This window comes from Protopterus annectens, chromosome 7.part0, assembly GCF_019279795.1.
Source record: "Protopterus annectens isolate FY-2018-M chromosome 7.part0, PAN1.0, whole genome shotgun sequence".
NCBI classification, from domain to species: domain Eukaryota; kingdom Metazoa; phylum Chordata; order Ceratodontiformes; family Protopteridae; genus Protopterus; species Protopterus annectens.
Genome location: NC_056739.1, coordinates 483,830,021 through 483,848,788, shown reverse-complemented (window position 1 = coordinate 483,848,788; position 18,768 = coordinate 483,830,021). Strand labels below are relative to the sequence as shown.

Below are 18,768 nucleotides of genomic sequence, written 5' to 3'. Positions count from 1 at the left end.
AAATTATGGAACTTTAAATTACATTACTGTGACACTATTGAAATAAGAGGAACAGCTTGTTTAAGCCTTTTTATTGTTTATATTGTGTCACGAATGGAGATACATTTTGTAAATAATTATATGTCATTTGTGAATATTAATATGATGGATATAGAAGTGTAACAAAAGAAGATACTGCCAGCACAGCTATCTGGAATTTTGTAAGTGGTTGTGTCTCATTTGTGATTGTCAACATGCTCATGTAAGATGCTTGTGTTACAGATGTATTAGAACTGTATGCCATATTGTACAGATGTGTGTTGAAGAGATATTTTGTAAAGTACTGAGCAGAAATATATATACACTATTGTAACTGTTTCAATTTGTATATTTTAACAGGAAGACTGGAACAAAGATCGACTTGCAAAACTTCAGAATAGTTGAGATTAAGTTACTTTATGGCTGCGCCATAAACACAAATTTTATTTATTTATTTATTTTACATTTGTTGACCGGAAGTGCCTGACTGAGCAAAAAGCCCTTTTTCAGCAGAGGCCCGGGGAGAAAAGCTCCAAATAATACAAACAATTTTACAATTACAAGGTAGTTTAAGAACTCATACAGTAGTCCATAAGATGTTATCTTTCAATTTCAGTGCAACAGGAGACATAATGTCTAAAACTAGAAGTTTTTCCGCATTGTCTTTAAATGTGGAGGAATGTAAATTATTTTATGACTTCCACCATTTGCCAAAAGATCTGAGGTTTATGTATGTTCACAGGTAGATGCTAAATGTTAACAGCTGCATCAGTGGGGGGTTTCACCTAGGTTAGTCAGATGACAAGAATTGATGTCATGCTGCAAGCTACCCCAGCAGTAATATTTGAAAGATTAATTTAAGAACTCTCTGAGAGAGAGATCGGGCATTTTGTTTTTTGTCTTTGACCTGACAGCATCAGCTGGAAAACCCACTCACCACATCTGACTTGCCTTGCTCTGTAAGTTAGCCAACTAGGGTACAGAAATTTCTCTTAGATACTGTCAGGAATATAGTGAAGCACAGCTTAGAGGTCTTCTTTATTTATTTATTTGAGACTGTCTTGCAATGTTGTTTTAAACATTTCCTGTAATTTTGAACTCTGATGTAACTGATTATTTACTGAGTATTTTCTTGTTCTTTTATTTATTATTAAATATATTTAAACCTTTCATTATGTCAGATATTTGTGAGACATATTTAAGTTCTGAGAATACTTGAATATTTATTTGGTGACACTGTGGGCCACTCCTAATAGCCTTGCTCTTGGTCAAACTACCATTTGGATTAATAAGATTGGACACCCTTTATTAAGGGTCTTAAAGTAGCTGATAAGGATGTGGCTGATGGCAGTAAAAACTACTTTATAGTCTGGGGAAAAGAGGACATAGCTAGTAAACCTGTGCCAGCCCTTCCCGGGCATGTGTGTGTATAAATCAAACCTCAAAGTGTGTGTGTGTGTGTCAGCTACTTGGGAAGGGACAAAAAGCAGTGGTTGGACAGAGAGGGTGCTGGAGGTCTTGGGTTGGCCACTCAGCTGAGATCTTAACCCTATAGCTGTTCCAGTGGGGAGTCTTATTGGGGATCAGGAGAAACCAGACCCAGACTGACTATGGCCTCTGTGTGCTCTTAATGTCCATTAGTGGTGAGGATTGAGGCTCCTTGATTACTGTTGCCAACGCTGGGGTGTCACATATATTGGTGAGCAGTGGTGGGATATCCTCATCACATATATTGGTGGCATAACCACATATTGGGATTCAGTGGTGAGAATATTGAATTCCTGTAGCCTGTAAACAGTGGCCACTAAAGAAGGTGTTTGTACTCTCAATCTGCCACACAGAGAATATTCAGTCATATCACAATAGTTTTATTTTGTTTTTTTTTAGCTTAGTTAGTCAGGGAGAGCAAGCAAGTATGTCAGCAGAGTATGGCAAGCTTACAAGGAGCCAGTTGGCTGAGATGTGCCAAGACAAAGGACTGGTGCAATCCAACCTGACTAAAGCAGAGATGACTGCAGCCTTAGTCACAGCTGCATTGCAGATCAGCAACCAGGACAACAATCACACTGGCCTTGGGGAGGTACAACTCTCAGAAAATGGACAGTTCAACCTTTCCATAGAGGCCTTAAAAATCTGTCTGGAGTTAAAGAGACTTGAACTGGAGGCCAAACATTTGTAAATAGAAGCAGCAGAGAGAGAGAGAGACATCTGGAGTTTGAGGAAAGTGAGAAACTGTGATGTCTGGAAGCTGAAGAGAATGAGAGGCAGAGGCAACATGAGAAGGAGATGCTGACTTTTCGCCAGGGTCATGGAGGTAATGGGGAAGGGAGTAACCGAATCCCAGAAGCAACAAAGGTCAGTAAATGTCTTCCACAATTTACAGAGGGGGATAATTTTGATAGTTTCATTCATATGTTCGAAAGGGTTTGTAAACAGCATAATGTTGACCAAGGGCTCTGGTAAAGCTGTAACTGCTATTTTTAAATTGTCTGATACTGATTATTTAAATTATAATACAGTTAAAAATTGTTTGTTAAAGTGTTTTAAATTAACACCTGAAACTTATAGAAAAAAGTTTTGTTACCACAAACGAAAGGCATATGACAGTCTGTGTGAATATAGTGTGAGTTGAGCACTTATTTTCCTAGATGGGTGAATGGGTGTCAAGTCACCACTTTTGAAGGGCTAACAGACCTTTTGGTGAGGGAACAAGCCCTTAGCACTTTGCCTGAGGAAATGAGAATCTGGTTAGCAGACAGAGAATGTAACACAGCAGATGAATTGGGGAAAATGGGAGACCTATACCTAGCAACAGGGCATCACTGCACAGGAAAGGGATACCCAGTGCTGCTCATGGGTCTAAGGGAACCCATGGTGGATAGCCTAAACCATCCCAAAAGAGTCTGCCATTAGTAGGAGAAGACACTAGTCCAGGTACACATCCAGGACCAAGGGCTAAATGTTTTAAATGCAACCAGTGGGGCCATGTAGCATATAGATGTCCACGGAGGCAAGGTGGGAATGACAAGATGACAGCAGTAAGTTGTCCTGAGACAACAAGAGTACCAAACTACCACAAGAGGTTATATCCTATCTTAATAGATGGAAAAGAGGCCATTGCTAAGACAAACACAGCCTCTGACCTAACCAGTGTGAAGCCTGCAATGGTTAAAGAGGAGCATTACCTGCTTGGGCAGTCTACTCCAGTCAGAGCTTTAGGAGGGACCCCATTCCAAATACCTTTGGCTAGGGTTCACCTTGACTGGGAGGGTGGAAAAGGAATCAAGCAAGTAGGTGTGTTTGAGGATATCCCTGCAGATGTCCTAATAGGGAATGATTTTGATAATGCAGTACCTTGTGTGCCTGCAGTTACATGCAGTCAGGCTTGGAGACAAGGATGTGGGTCTGGTAGCCTGGGGGGACCCAGACAGACCGCAGACTTGAAGCCAGGATTGGTGTTGTGGTTACATCAGAAAGGGAGCTACCCTGTAGCACTGAGACTGAAGATGAGCCACAGCTGCTTGTCAGTACTGATGTTCCCTTGGACACAGTGACTGCAAGGGCAGAGGTGAATAGTAGTACCCAGGCTAACAGTGAGGCACCACTGTCAGAGAATACCAGACTTCCTGTGGAAGGGGGCTGGTAAGGGTTACAAAGAGAGAGTTGAGACAGGCTCAGCTCAAAGAACCTACATTACAAGGTCTGAGGGAGGTAGCTGGTGAGGCACCTGATTTTCAAGGAAAGGTGGAATCTGTATACTAGGACAGAGGGTTACTCTACAGAGTGTGGACCCCTGAGGGATGGCTAGAGGGTGAGAGAATACAGTAGTTGGCAATCCCCAGAGCCTAATATCTGGCACTTCTAACCATAGCCCATGATATTCCTTTGCAGGTAATAAGGGCATAAAGCTTACTAAGTGATGTATTATGCAGAACATTTATTGGCCTGGGATTTCCAGGGATGTAACAGGGCACTGCAGGACCTGTGAGCAGTCAAAAAAAGTAGACAAGGCAGGAGACAAGGTGAAACTCCTTTGATGCCTTTGCCTGTGATTGAGGAGCTGTTTTAGAGGGTAGCTATAGATATTGCGGTGCTACTGAGTACCCCAAGTTCCAAAGAGAAGAAGTATATCCTAGTGGTAATAGATTATGCTACCAGATGCCCTGAAGTGGTGGCACTATCCTCCATCGAGGTAGAAAAAGTGGCAAATGCTTTGTTTGAGATTTTCAGCAGGGTAGGTTTCCCAAATGAAATATTGGCTGACAGAGGTGCCCAGTTCATGTCAGACCTGCTGGCTTGTCTGTGGAACATAAAGACCACCCCTACCATCCCCAGACTAATGGTCTGGTTGAGAAATTAAACTCCACACTAAAGACCATATTATGGGCATTTGCAGACCAGTTTAAGAGGGAATGGGACAAATATTTGCCCCATCTGTTGTTTGCTTACAGGGAAGTGCCCCAGGGATCCACAGTTTGTTCACCCTTTGAATTGCTGTATGGGCATAGGGTGAGGTGACCTCTAGATTTGATTTGTGATGAGTGGGATGGTGAGTGTGAATCCCACAAGGAGTCTGTTGTGACATTGTTCTAAACCTCAGGACAAGGTTTGGGAAACTCATGGGCTTGGCCCAGGAGAACCTGGCAGAAGCCCAACAGCAGAAAAAGGTCTAGTATGACAGGAATGCTCAAGCTGGAGAGTATGCTGTGGGGCAGCAGGTTATGGTTCTCATTTCTGTCAGACACAACAAGCTGCAGGCAGCTTGGGAGGGAATGTTTAAGGTGGTAAGGAAGGTCAGTGATGTTAACTACATGGTAGAACTGCTAGACAGGGGGCAGGGGCATAAATTGTACCATGTTAACATGATGAAACCTTACCATGATAGAGAGGCTCTTGTGTTGAGCATTTGCAGTGGATGGCAGGAGGCATCTGAGGGGGATCTGGTGATTGATCTCAGTGAGGCTCAAACTGACACCTCAATGAAAGGGATAGCAATGTCCCAGCAGCTATCCCCTACCCAGGTTCGAGAAATCCAAACTGCATTACAGGTGTTTGGGGACATGTTCACTGGGAAACCAGGGTGCACCACCTGGTGCACCATCATGTGGATACAGGACCCCCAAAGGCCTATTAAGCAGACCCCTTTTAGGGTGCCTGAGCGGGTCAAACAGACTCTGAGGGAGGAGATACAGGAGAGTTGGAACTAGGGGTTAGCCAGGATTCCAGCAGTCCCTGGACCTCCCCAGTGGTGCTGGTAACAAAGAAGGATGGCAGCGCCAGGTTCTGTGTGGACTACAGGAAATTAAATAGTCACACAGAGTCAGATGCTTACTCCATGCCTAGGATGGATGAAGCCCTAGAGCATCTGGGTGGGGCTAAGTATCTTACCACCATTGATCTTACCAAGGATTACTGGCAGGTGCCCTTGACTTCCAGTGCTAGAGAGAGGTCAGCCTTTGTGACTTCTTTCGGCTTGTATGTATGAGTTCACGAAGATGCCTTTTGGGATGAAAAATGCCTCAGAGACTTTCCAGAGGTAGATTGTATCCTAGCAGGAGCAGGAGATTTTGCCCTTGCTTACCTGGATGATATTGCCATCTACAGCCATTCCTGGCAATAGCAGCTTCAGAATGTCAGGGAGGTGCTGGGCAGACTACAGAGGGCAAGGTTGAGCATTAAACCCAGTAAATGTCAGGTGGGTATGGCAGAGGTCTCCTGTCTGGGACATAGTGTGGGGTGTGGTAAGATCAGGCCAGAACCTGCCAAAATGGAAGCCATTCAGGCATGACCTGCCCCTGTTAACACAATCCAGGTGAGAGCATTCTTAGGGACAGCAGTGTACTACAGAAAGTTTGTTCCCAATTATAGTACCATAACTGCTCCCCTCACAAACCTGACAAGGAAAAACAAGCCAGATAAGGTAGTGTGGACCCCAGCATGTGAGCAGGCATTCCAAAAGCTTAAATGAGCTCTCAGAGGACCCCCTGTGTTACCCAGTCCAGATTACAGCAAAGAATTTGTTGTGCAGATGGTTGCTTCAAACCATGGAGTGGGGGCTGTACTCAGCCAGGTTTCCTCAGAGGGAAAAGATCACCCAGTAGTATATCTCAGTCATACGCTCCAACCCAAGGAGGAATGCTATGCAGCTGTAGAAAAGGAATGTCTAGCCATAGTGTGGGCACTGCAGAAATATTAGCCTTAACTGTATGGAAGGAAATTCACTGTAGTTACAGACCACCATCCCTTAACATGGCTATATTGAGCCAAGTTACTAAGATGGAGCCTAAGGTTGCAAGCATATGATATGACTGTGCAGCACTGCAGTGGGGTTAGCAATGCCAATGCGGGTGGGTTCTCAAGATAGGGAATGGGCAAGGGCGCCCGCAGGCAGGTGCAAGGGGGTGCACTTGCACACCCCTGGAATCGGCTGCGGCTAGATAATTAAAAAAAAAAAAAATGCACATTCTCCTTTAAGAAGGAGTCCAGTCGCGCTGACATCATCGTTGTCAGTTTAAGGTTTGTGAGCGGGAACTCACACAGGCGGGACCTAGCAAGCTGCAGCACTCAGAAAGAGAGAAGATGGGAGCGGCCGGGACCTGACGAGAGAAGATGGGAGCGGGACCTGACACTTAGGTGTGTGAAATGAAACGAACGAACGGAAGAGTGTGTGTGTGTGTGTGTGTGTAAAATGCCCCAGGTGTACATGGTGGTGGGTAGTGAATAAGGCTTGAACCCTGTACCTTGGGCCTACCCACCACCATTTGTGAAAATGTTGCAGGATTTTCCCTCATACTTTTTCTGTTCCTCATAAAATCTGTGGTTTCTGCATTTGTGTCCTTGTTGCCTGACAGCTACATGTTCTCTGGTTTTATTCTTGGCTGTCTGGAGTGTTTCTCCCTGGGCCTCTGCTAAAACTTAGCTTTTTTTTTTTTTTTCAAAGTCAGACTTTCCTGGTTAACAAAAGTTAAAAAAAAATGGACACACTTGTCAGACTTCATATTCTTCAGAAAGTGTATGTTAACAAAAGCTTTTATTCTAGCAATTTTCTAAGTGTACAAGTATCCCTGTGTTTGGGACTGTATCCCCCCCCCTCCCCATTATTGGCTTCGTCCAGGTTTTGTGCTAGGGTTGAGAGTTATGGTAAGAACTGAATTCACTGAATATGTTTGAGGGCTGTATTCACCCAGTATTGACTTTGTTCAGGTATTTATTGGCTTCATCCAGGTTTTTTGCTAATGTTGAGAGCTATGGTAAGAACTGATTTCACTGAATGTTTGGGGGCTATATTCTCCCATTACTGGCTTTGTCCGGGTGTTATTTGCTAAGAGGTTGAGAGCTATGGTGAGAACTGAATTCACTGAATGTTTGGTGGTTGTAGTAGTCACCCATTATTGGCTTTGTTCAGGTCTTTTGTGCTAAGAGGCTGACAGCTGTGCTATGGTGAGAACTGAATTCACTAAATGGTAGCTATTTAAGTTTCAGTCTTCCTCTTTCACAAAACAGTTTATTTGGCGTAGTGGTATGTTGCTCTGACTGTTTTGCACGGGGTCCCTGGGTTCAAGACGTGGCAGTGAAATGTATGGTGGTAACGCAGCATTTTATTCTAGCAACTTTCAAACATTATACAAGCAATGTTTAAAATGTGTCCCTGGTTTTGGCCTTTTGTCTCCCCAATAAATTTTGGCTTTTTCCCGATTTCTTGTGCTTAAAAGTTCAGAGATACAGCTGGGTGTCGGAGTAGGTTTTACAAGGAGCTGAGAGCTGCAGGGAGCAAAAGTTTAGTGCTGCTTGTGTTTAGTCTGCTCGCATTAATAGCACAACAGATAATGTACTTGCTTTAGATGCTGTAGGCTGTGGGTTCTACTCCCACAGTAGGTAAATGCATTGCTGATTCTGTATTGTGTTGTAAAGGGGTGGATGCTGCAGTCTTTTGGCAAAGATACCTAGTAACTATGAACCTGTTAACAGTTTGCTATCCATTCCCTATTGCGGTATTACTAGCTTTTCATTTTTTTATTGCATGCAACAAAAGCGATTTATTCTTCAAGAGTAACAGGCACTTTCAACCTCTTTATTAGTTACAAATTTTTTCAATGTGGAGTTTACTACTTCAGAGATTGTGTATATTTTTACTGATACTGGTGGACTTGAGTAGACTTTTTATGATGGAAATGTTCTGAATTGGGCAGTTTTGTCATTAGTGGATGCTTTTTGTTTCATTGTTTACTGGAAAAATGTTCAAAACAATAAATTTAAAATGCCCTCTAACAACTGTACTGTATTGTACAAGGAATATAATGTAATACAGTCAGGCAGGTGTATCAAGAGCATGTGTATGTTATGTTCGAGGGGCCTATGATTTTGTAGACAGCCCAGAGTTAATATTTGCCATTGGCAAAATGTAAAGTGGGTTTCAGTGCTGTTTCAATGCATGCGAGTTTCAAGAGCAGAGAAGTTTTAATGTTGGTCTATTTTCATTGTGAGACTGCATTGCTTTAACAGATATGTATTAGGGTTTGTGCTGTAAAATGCAAAATAAAACTTTCAAATGAAATCCTAAATCATCGCAGAAGTAAAGCAGTATGCACATTAGTGTTTATGATAAATGGGACATTGGAATGGCTGCAGGGGGAGGCTCCATTTGACCATGATTTTGTGAGGGGGGGTAGCAAGCTCAGACAGCCCCGGTTGAACTATACCTCTCAGATGTCCATATCTTTGCAGAATGAATAGATATTTGCTGCTTATTTTTGGTTTGTTCTCAAATTTGTGATTTTCTAGCAAATTATTTAGGAATGAAGCCATTAAATGACAGACATTGAGTTTCAGATGTCATAACCTTCAGAAAAATGCATGCTAATGCAAGACTGTCTTTACGCTTTATACAAGAGCAATTTTAGTAGTGTTTGTATGTTCCCCAATATATTTGGCCTTGTTCAGATTTCCTGCATTAAGAGGTTGAGAGGTACGTGCAAATCACTTTGTAGATTAGGAATATCCAAACATCTCAATTGTCCCCAATTCTGGCTCAAAATGTTGCTCTCCCTAATAATCCCTCCTCCAAAATGGCAATTTTGGAAGAAAATGTGGAGGGTTTACAATTATATATAACTGTAATGATCACTTATAGATTACCTCTATTTCAGAAATGCATGTGGATGCTCTTATTTTGTTAGCTGCTTCAAGTTAACTGTTAATATTAAAAGGTGTCCCTTTTTGACAGGTATTTTTGCATCACATTTTGGTCCGTTTTTCATAAAATTGTGTTTTTCTGGCAAATTAGTGGCAAGTCATTAAAGATTGAAGTTAGAAAATAATGGCAGACATTTGAGTTTCAGATTTCATACCCTTAAGAAAACTTGTACTAATGCAAGATCTACCTGTTCTATTTAAGTTATAAGAGCAATATTTAAAAATTGGCCTTATTTTTAGGCTTGTCACACTTCTAGTTCTATGTATGGCTTTGTCCAGATTTCTTGCTCTGAAGTTTAAAGGCTTATAGTGCATGCATATCTGAACTGTTTCTTACTGAAGTTGGTGCGCCTTGTTTGCTGTGGCATAGACTGGATTCGGGCCTGCTGGATCTAGCTTTGTTTGTGTAACTTGAGCACTAATCCAGACATTCTCTAAAGTATTCAATGGTATTTATTACTGCTTGGTTGTAACTTGATTAAAGTGTAGCTATCATTCAAGTCTTTTGGATTAAGCACTTGGGCTTCAGACCAGTTGTTTTACATTAGGAAGGTTTGTGGCAAGCACTGTGGTGGCAGGACAGGTAGCTTTCATCCTTCTAAGTTGGGAACTGCTGATTGAGAGCCCAGTGTCCAAGTGTATTAGTTCTGGTTTAGGCACTTGGGCTTCAGGCCAGTTATTTTACATTAAGAAGGTTCGTGGACTGCACTCTTGTGGGAGAAGAGGCTGGACTCTGCCCTTCTGAGCTGGGAATTTTCTGGTTAAAGGTTTATAGTGCCTGAATATTTGAACTGTATCTTACTGAAATTGGTTCACCTTGTTTGCTCTAGCATAGACTAGATCCAGGCCTACTGAATCTAGCTTTGTTTATATACTTGTTGTTTGTTTGCTTGTTATTTCCCTGGAAGCTAATTCACCTAATACGCAACTTCTCAGCTTCTGTGGATCACTAGTGATATCTGCATTGCTTACTGTACTTATTTCCTTGTTTCACTTGAAAGAAAGTTACTGTTTGTCGTTTTTGCATTTAGTTACTTGTATCACATTGCACTCAAGTTACCTGGCACTTGCTCACTAAAGCAATTATATAAGTCAGCACTAAAAATTAAAAGCACTACACCCTCACTCCCCACTGGCCCTTGTTTTCAATTAAGGATTTCCCAATATTATTCTAGCATGTCCAAAGGTCAGTTGTCAATCTCCTCTCCGGTCCAGCTGGTGAATCTGGGAATCTTGAGGCAATGTTATAACTGCCTCATGTACACAGACAACCCTCTCCTCCTCCCACATAACACAAATACTTGAGAGATGCAGCTATTTAGCCAAACTGGAGGCTGAGCTCTCTCAACTCAGGACTGGCAAGACCAGACAGGAGGAGAAGGCAACTACACACACCACAAAACCAGCCTCACATAATGCTACCACTCCACTGAATCAAACACATAAACACACAAAGACATACTCGGAGGCTCTGAGTAAAATTTACCTAAACAGCAGAGGCCTCCAAAGCAGACACCCAAACAACTGCTACCTCAAGACACCCCACAAGCAACACATAAACCACAAAAGCAGTGTGCAAAGCAGTCACAGCCCTTAAGGCCAAATACAACACCAAACATACTTGTCATAGGTGACTCCATAGTCAGACACACTGACGTCCCACTCACCAGGCTGAACAAGGAGAGGGTCACAGTAAGCTGCCTATCGGGCGCTAGAATCCGCCACATAACACAAGCACTGGTCACTCCACAGCAAGTACAAATATGACACAGTCATTGTCCATGCTGGTGTGAACGACCTGAGACGCACCTCCCTGGACTGCATGAAAAGAGACATAGAGGAGCTCTCTGATTATGTAGCCCAGGCAGGTATGACCCTAACCCTCAGCAGTATCCTTCCTTCACCAAGAATGATGCCACAATATAGAGACAAGATGATCAGCTTTAACAATTGGCTTAATGTCTGGTGTCATTCAAAGGGGATCCAGTGTCTGTCTGCCTGGGATGACATGCTTGACAAGCCACGCTGCTTCGCAAGGGACGGCTTGCACCTGTCACCCTGGGATTCCGGATATTGGTTAAGGCTCTTGCCACCCCATAGTGCCTTTTTAGGCAAGGCTCAAATTCTAAACCTACCACCCTAGAAAACAAAAATGGGAAGAAATTGAGGGTAATGCTGCTCAATGCCAGAAGTCTAAATCTCAAAATGCACGCACTCGAGGCCCTTCTCAGTATGGAGAACATCGATGTCTGTGCTGTAACTGAAACCTGGTTCAAGGCTCCTGAGAGCACCCGGCACTATTAGGTTTTACCTCATATCATGCGTTCCGCCCCAAAACCCGGACCACTCCACAAAAGGAGGGTGTATCCATATTCATAAAGGATACTCACACCTCCAGGTTGGTGGCAACGCATGAAGCTCGAAACCATCCAGGTGCAACTAACAATAGGCAAAACTGCTCTACAAATTGTAGCATGCTACAGGCCACCCTCTCAAACTCAGGAACCCCACACAGCCTTCCTGAAGACACTGGAGGGTATAAATGTATCTCCAAACACCATCATATTGGGTGACTTCAACTACCCGAATATAGACTGGGAACATTACTCAAGCCCTAACTTTCTAGCCCAACGGTTCCTGGAGTTCATAAATTCAAATGCCATGGAACAGCTAGTCACTGTTCCCACGAGAGGAGAAAATATACTAGATCTCATTGTCACAAACATGGGGACAAAATGCTCCACACCGGAAGTATATCCCTCATTGGTGAGATCTGATCATAAACTAATCTCACTGGAAATCCACATCCCGCCCCCCCCCCCAACAAAAAAGACCATAGTGAAGAACTTCTCTAAAGCAAACTTCACACTACTCAAGACTGGTGTGGTATCCTTCAAGGCCCCTGAGTCAGAGGAAACCGCAACCCAAGCTGCGGAAGCCCTTACAAATGCCTTCTATGAACACCTCCAGGACTGCATGGATCAGGCAATCCCAAATAAAACCAAGACTCTTTCCACAAAGGGCAAACGTCCAGTCTGGTGGACCCCAGCCATTAACAAAATTTACAATAACAGGAGAAAGCTATTACATGATAGAACAAAATCCATAAAAGGGAAGTCACTCCTGATCATTATTAGTAAAAAAATACGAGCACTCATAAAATCAACTAAGGCCAATTTTGAGAGAAAAATTGCCATGGATTCAAAGGACAATCATAAGGCCTTTTTCAGCTATGTTAGGAACCTGGGTGGAAACTCACAGATATGCTCAGAATTAGTCCAAAATGATACAAAAATCACTGAACCCACAGACATTGCCAACATACTGGCAGACAGGTTCAGTGCAAACTTCACCCCCCTCCCCCCCCTAAAGGAGAGATAACTATCCCAGCCGAGTGTAGCCTCCCGGACATCTCAAATGCGCAGGTGAAAGCTGCTCTCTCTAAAGCTAAAAACACAGCATCAATGGGACCGGATGGTGTCCCCGGCTGTGTGCTACACGAGCTAAATGAGGAATTAAACCCGCACATAAGGCAGCTGTTTAATCTCAGCCTTACCACAGGATACGTGCCCAAGGAGTGGCGACGGCAACTGTGGTCCCACTCCACAAAGGTGGCCTCACGGACCCTGGTAATTACCGCCCCATAAGCTTAACAAGTCTAGTCTGCAAAGCTATGGAGAGGATCATAATGGAGCTCATAAACAAAGATATAGGGGACTTGCAGACATTGGACCCGACCCAGTTTGGCTTTGTCAAGGGAAGATCATGCCTTTTGAACTTGGTCGACTTCTTGAAATAGTCACCAAGGCCATTGATGAGGGAAAGGCAGTCCATACAGCCTACCTTGACCTTGCAAAGGCTTTCGACACAATACCCCACTCGGGTATTGTAGAAAAACTACCAGCTTAAATGTAAACCCATATGTCACAAGATGGGTTGCAAACTGGCTTAAGGACAGAACCCACAGGGTTAGAGTTGCTGGCGCTGTGTCAGACTCCAAGCCGGTCACAAGTGGTGTCCCACAGGGCTCGGTCCTTGGCCCCTATTGTTTGGCATCTACTTCTCAGAAGTACAGGCCAACATGGGAGGACTTTGGCTGACAAAGTTTGCAGATGACTGCAAACTGGGCCATAGTGGAAAGTGCATCGGACACTGATATCCTTCAGAAGGGACTCACGGAAACAGATAGCTGGTGCCAGAGCCATGGCCTGAAGTTAAACGCCAAAAATGTATAGTCATACCCTTCGGGAAAAACAAGGTAACCCCAAGCTACCATATAGGTGGCAATCCACTAAGCACAGAAGAGGTTATCAGGGACCTGGGGACCCAGGTTGACAGTGGCCTTTCTTTGACACTCACATTGCTAAAGTGGTTAGAAAGACCTTCTACATTGCCCACCTGATCATGAAGGGATTCACATCCAGATCTAGTGAGGTCATTGTTCCCCTGTACTCTTCACTTATCAGACCAATGATCGAGTACAATGCCCCATTCGGGATGTATCTCACCCGACATCTGCAGCAATTGGAGAGACCCCAAAAGTTCCTCACCAAAAGGATAAAGGACTCCAAAATCTGTCATATGCTGCCAGATTGAAGAAACTCCAGCTCTATTCAGTCGCATACCGTCTGCTCAGAGGTGACATGTGCCTGACATACAAGGCCATGTCCAACCCGGAATTAATGGACATGCTCCACCTCAAAAAATCCAAATCCACCAAAACCACTAGAGCAAGCGACTTAAACCTTAGCACGGATATAAATAGGACGTGCTGGAGGGATAGATTTATCACTCAGAGACTCCCTATGCTGTGGAATAAAATCCCGGTCCATGTGAGGCAGAGCACCTCGCTGACTCTGTTCAAGAGAAATCTAGACCTGTGGATGGGAGATCGTAGGTTTACCCCGGGAATCATCTCTGGGTCACTGCTGGACAGAGGCACAACAAACTAATGGGCACAGTATTTTTTCATATAAGGGGTGGCGTAAGCCACAATAATTTGGGCTAGGCTTATAAATGCCTTAGGGCAGATAGCCTAGTATAAACCTATGAACCTATGAACCTATGAACCTATGAGTGTCAGCCATCACTGTCAGCCAGAGACATTTCAAATTGTGACATACTTATTGCACCCCACTCTCCCCATTGTAGTGGCTCTGGATGTGTCCATGGAAGGCAAGAAGCAGTTATGCAGTGTAAATGTGCAGAGTATTCCCCCATCCAAAGTAGATCACAAATACGACCGTGGCTTTTCATCTGTCCTTGATTTTGCAAAATGTTCTGGTTTTCTATCAGATTTTTGTACTGTTTATTTATGCTTCTTATTCTGGAACTGTATGCTGTCACAGTGCCCTGTTGCTCTGTTTAAGTAGCCATGGTTTAATGAACATCAGGTAAGCTTGTCGGAGATTGTAAGATGCAAGTAAGCTTTAGTAAGCTTGTCGGATATTGTAAGATGCAAGTAAGCTTTAGTAAGCTTGTCGGATATTGTAAGATGCAAGTAAGCTTTAGTAAGTATATTGTTAAAGAATTACCAGCATTGAAAGCCTTTTCGTTGTTGCCATGCAGAGAATATTTACATGACTAGATAATGTATAAGCCTTGGGTATTGAAATGCATATGACAGTTTTATTTATTTTATTTGCAGTTGGTTTGCCAGGATAGTCCATTGGGCCAAATGAACCCGTTTTCAATGGAGTCCTGGGGAGAAAAGCTCCAAAACTAAGTAGGTTATTAATAGATATACAAATTATACAATTACACAGAAGTTAATCATACAAGAAATAACAATTTGAAAATAATACAACTAGAGCGAGTACAATCTAGTGATGAAATTAATAGGTAATACAGACTAAAGGGAAATTTAGCACAAAAGCACTGAAATTGCCTGGGGACTAGTTGGTTTATATACTTCTAATAGATTTTGATTGTTGGATCTTGATACTCTTGCAGGAAGGTGCATTTTAAAGGCTGATGAAAGGGAGGGACAAAGGGAGGGTTGAAAATGAGCTTATGTGCAAGATTTAGTTGAGTATATGTGAGAACTGGGTAGCTCTAGCCATTTTAGTTTTTGGAGAGAGGAACAGTGGTGGGTGGAGGACTTGTGGTTGGTAGCTTAACTTGGCAATTTTGTTGTAGCAAGAGGAAAGTTGTGTTGGAGGTCTGTAGATTAGTTAGGAGTGGAGCTCCATAGAGAAGGGAGGGGATAAGAAATGAGGTAGAGGGTGATTTTGGTAGCAGGTGTAAGGTAATGATTTTGTCGGTAAAGCATACCGGGTTTTCTTGATATTTAACTGTAGGTGGGAGTTGAATTTGAGCTGGTATCAATTTGGACTCCAAGTAACTTGGTCTCTGACACCAGTTCCAGGGGTAGATTATTTTGTCTAGAGATGTGGAATGTGTTTATATTGAAAGAAGTTGCCTTAGAGGGGATGAATAACATTAATTTGGTTTTAGAGGCATTGAGTGCTAGGTGATTCCTTTTCATCCATTGCTCAATTGTTGTAAAAGCATCTTGAGTCAGTTTTAGGAGTGAGGGGATAGAGGTGGCAGCGCAGATAATAGCAGAATCATCGGCATATTGGATGATGTCTGAGAATGGGATAGAGTTGCGGAAATCATTTATAAATATATTTAAGAGAAGGGGACTCAGTATAGAGCCCTGGGGTACCCCAGTAGGAGTATTTAGAAATGAGGAGGTGGCCTTTTTCCATTTGACTGCTTGAGATCTGTTAGATAAGTAGCTGGAGAACCAGTTCCAAGGAGGAGGGAGATGGGTAAAGTTTAGTTAGTAGCAGGCTGTGAGAGTGTGTCAAAGGCCTTGGAGAGGTCGAGTAGTAGGGTAGAAACAATTTGGCCAGAGTCGCAGGCTTTATTTACAGTTTCAAGGAAGGAGAGGAGGGCGGTCATAATGCTATGATGTTGTCTGACTCCATGTGTGGGAGTTAGTAGGTGATTATCTAAGAGATGTGGAAGGAGTTGTAGTTGGATACACTTTTCTAGGAGTTTAGAGATGGGGGACAGAATAGCGATGGGGCGGAAATTAGTAACATTGTTGTTGCCACCTTTTATGTAGAGGTATGATAAAGGCCCTTTTCCAGACTTGGGGTACTATACATTCTTGGATAGAGCAGTTGATTAAAATGCTAATAGGGTAAGCGATTGCTTCAGCAGCTTTGCCAAGAAAGTAAGAAGGGATGTTATCAGGAGCATTGGTGCATGGCTTCAGTTTCATAAGGAATTTCTTTATAGTAGAAGTTGGGTATAGGTTTAAATGAGAAAAAGGAGTGTGAAGAGGGAGAATTAGGGGCAGATGAAGCTGATGAAGTAGTAGGAGGAGTGGAGGGATGGGAGTTAGTAGATGGGAATGAGGAAGTAGTAGCAGTGTAGTGGTCTTAGAGAAAGATGGCGTTAATTTGGAAATGGATTCAATGAAAAGAGTTAAATTGGGTAGCCAAGTCTTGGTCAGGAGCGTTTGGGTCTGGGGTAGGGGTATCTGGTTTGCTGGGGTTAAGTAGAGTAGAGATACCTTTCCAAAATTTCTGAGGGTTTGATTTTATTATTTTGAAGTGTGGAAAAGTAGTTTTGTCGGTCTAAGATTATGAGCTTTTTTACCTTATTTCGAAGTATTTTATATTCATTGTAATAAAAGGACAAGATTACAGTATTTTCAGAAGCTCATTACATTTTATTGCAGACCAGTGTCTTACAGCAGTGTCTGTGTGTTAGTACAGTTGTAGTTGGGTCAGGGTGGCTTTAATGGTATATGGTAAATAAGCATTGCTACCTTATTTAAAGCTTATGTGCAAACACAATAGGTAGTGATGAAACAATGCTCTGCTAAAAATGCTTTAATGCTCCACAATGCTGAGATCAGTTATCCCTGGCTACCAGGATTTCACCCACTTCAGCTCAAGCACGGTGCCGTTCAGTGCAACCTTCCCAGAACTAATTTGTCTGACCAGAATTATTTGGTGTGTGTATTAGAGGGAGGTAGCATACCCCTCAGCTGTCCAGATTTTTGCCCCATATTCCTCCTAAAAAGGATTGAAGTTGCTAAATGAGGCATTTCAGTTTTAGATGTCATTTAGAAAAATGCATACCAACACAAATCCTGTTACTCTTGTAATTTTCTAAGTTTCTGAGAGCCATATTTATAATCTGTCCCTATTTATTTTAGGCTTTGTCCAGATTTCTTGGACTAAGGTTGAGGCCTTGAGGGTGTGGTATGTTTGTGAGAAAGTGAAATGCCCAAGTTAGAGTTAACAGGTGGAATTTTCAAGTGCATTTTCAAGGAACTGTGAGTTTTAAGGGAAGCTAAGTCCACTGCTGCTCATGCCAAGTCTATTTACAATGTGCAACTGTTTTGTTTAGCAAATGGTATCTCTATTGTGGTATAACGTTTTAAAGCTATGTTAGTAGCACCACAAGTAGAATACTTGCATTTTAATGTAAAGGCTTGAGGTTCTATTCCTACAGCATATACATTTGTATGCTGCAGTCCTCAGGATGCCCTCCTTTGGATGAGATGCCTAATAACTATGAAGCTGTTTTTCAGCTTGTCATCCATTTTCTATTGCAATATACCAGCTTACCATTTTTTTTAATTTAACATAGGCAATTTATTCTTTGATGGCAACAGGCACTGAATTTGTAAATGAAACACTGAAATATACAGCAACAACATCTTCATTAGTTTCAGAGATTACTTTTACTTCAGCAGAGTCACTCAAACAAGTGCTGCTGTATAATACAAGGGATATAATTCAATCAGGTAAATCTAATAACTTTTGCATGGCCCTAACGGTGTGCAAGGAGCCTATTGCTTGAAAACAGTTCAAAGGTAAATAACCTGCCACTGGCCAGATGCATTTTCTTTGAATGTGGGTTTCAATGCTGTTTCATTGAATGTGAGTTTCAAAAGTAGAGAAGCTTTAATGCCAAGTCTGTTTTCATTGTAAGACTATTGCTTTGTTTAGGTTTAGTAAATGTCTCAGTGTTTGGGCTATAATGTTTGAAATAAAAGTTGTAAATTAAATCCAACTGCCTGTAATCATTGTAGAACTAAAGCATAAAACAGTATGCACACAGATTTGAACAGTGTCTACAGTAAATGGGGAGAAATAGCCAAGTAATGGGACACTGGAATGGCTGTGTGGGCGGGGCTTGGGGTGGGTGGACTTGGGCGGGGCTGTGTTGGCAGGGGGCGGGGTGAGCTATGTGGGTGGGGCTCTGGGTTTGCACCCCCCTGCAAAAAATCCTGCGGGCTCCCTTGGGAATGGGGTAAGGTATTCCCAGAAAAGGTCAACCGTCTCAAGCAACATTTCTCAAGGGTCACTTGAAAAAGTAGCTTGAGTCTTCAGTGGGGAGAAATGTCATGAAAGGAGATACTGTCAGCCCAGCTAGTTGGAATTTTGTAAATAAGTATATGTCATTTGTGAATATTAATATGATTTATATAGAAGTGTAACAAAAAGGAGATGTTGCCAGCTGTCTGGAATTTTGTAAATGGTTATGTGTCATTTGTGAATGTCAGCATGCTTCATGTAAGATGCTTGT

General features: G+C 42.6%; 1 protein-coding gene across 1 annotated transcript in view; it reads left to right on the top strand.

Annotated features, from left to right (window-relative positions):
* Positions 1-18,768, top strand: part of LOC122806552 (very-long-chain 3-oxoacyl-CoA reductase-like) — a 389,647-nt gene that overhangs the window by 359,950 nt on the left and 10,929 nt on the right. The gene's annotated exons all lie outside the window — the stretch shown is intronic.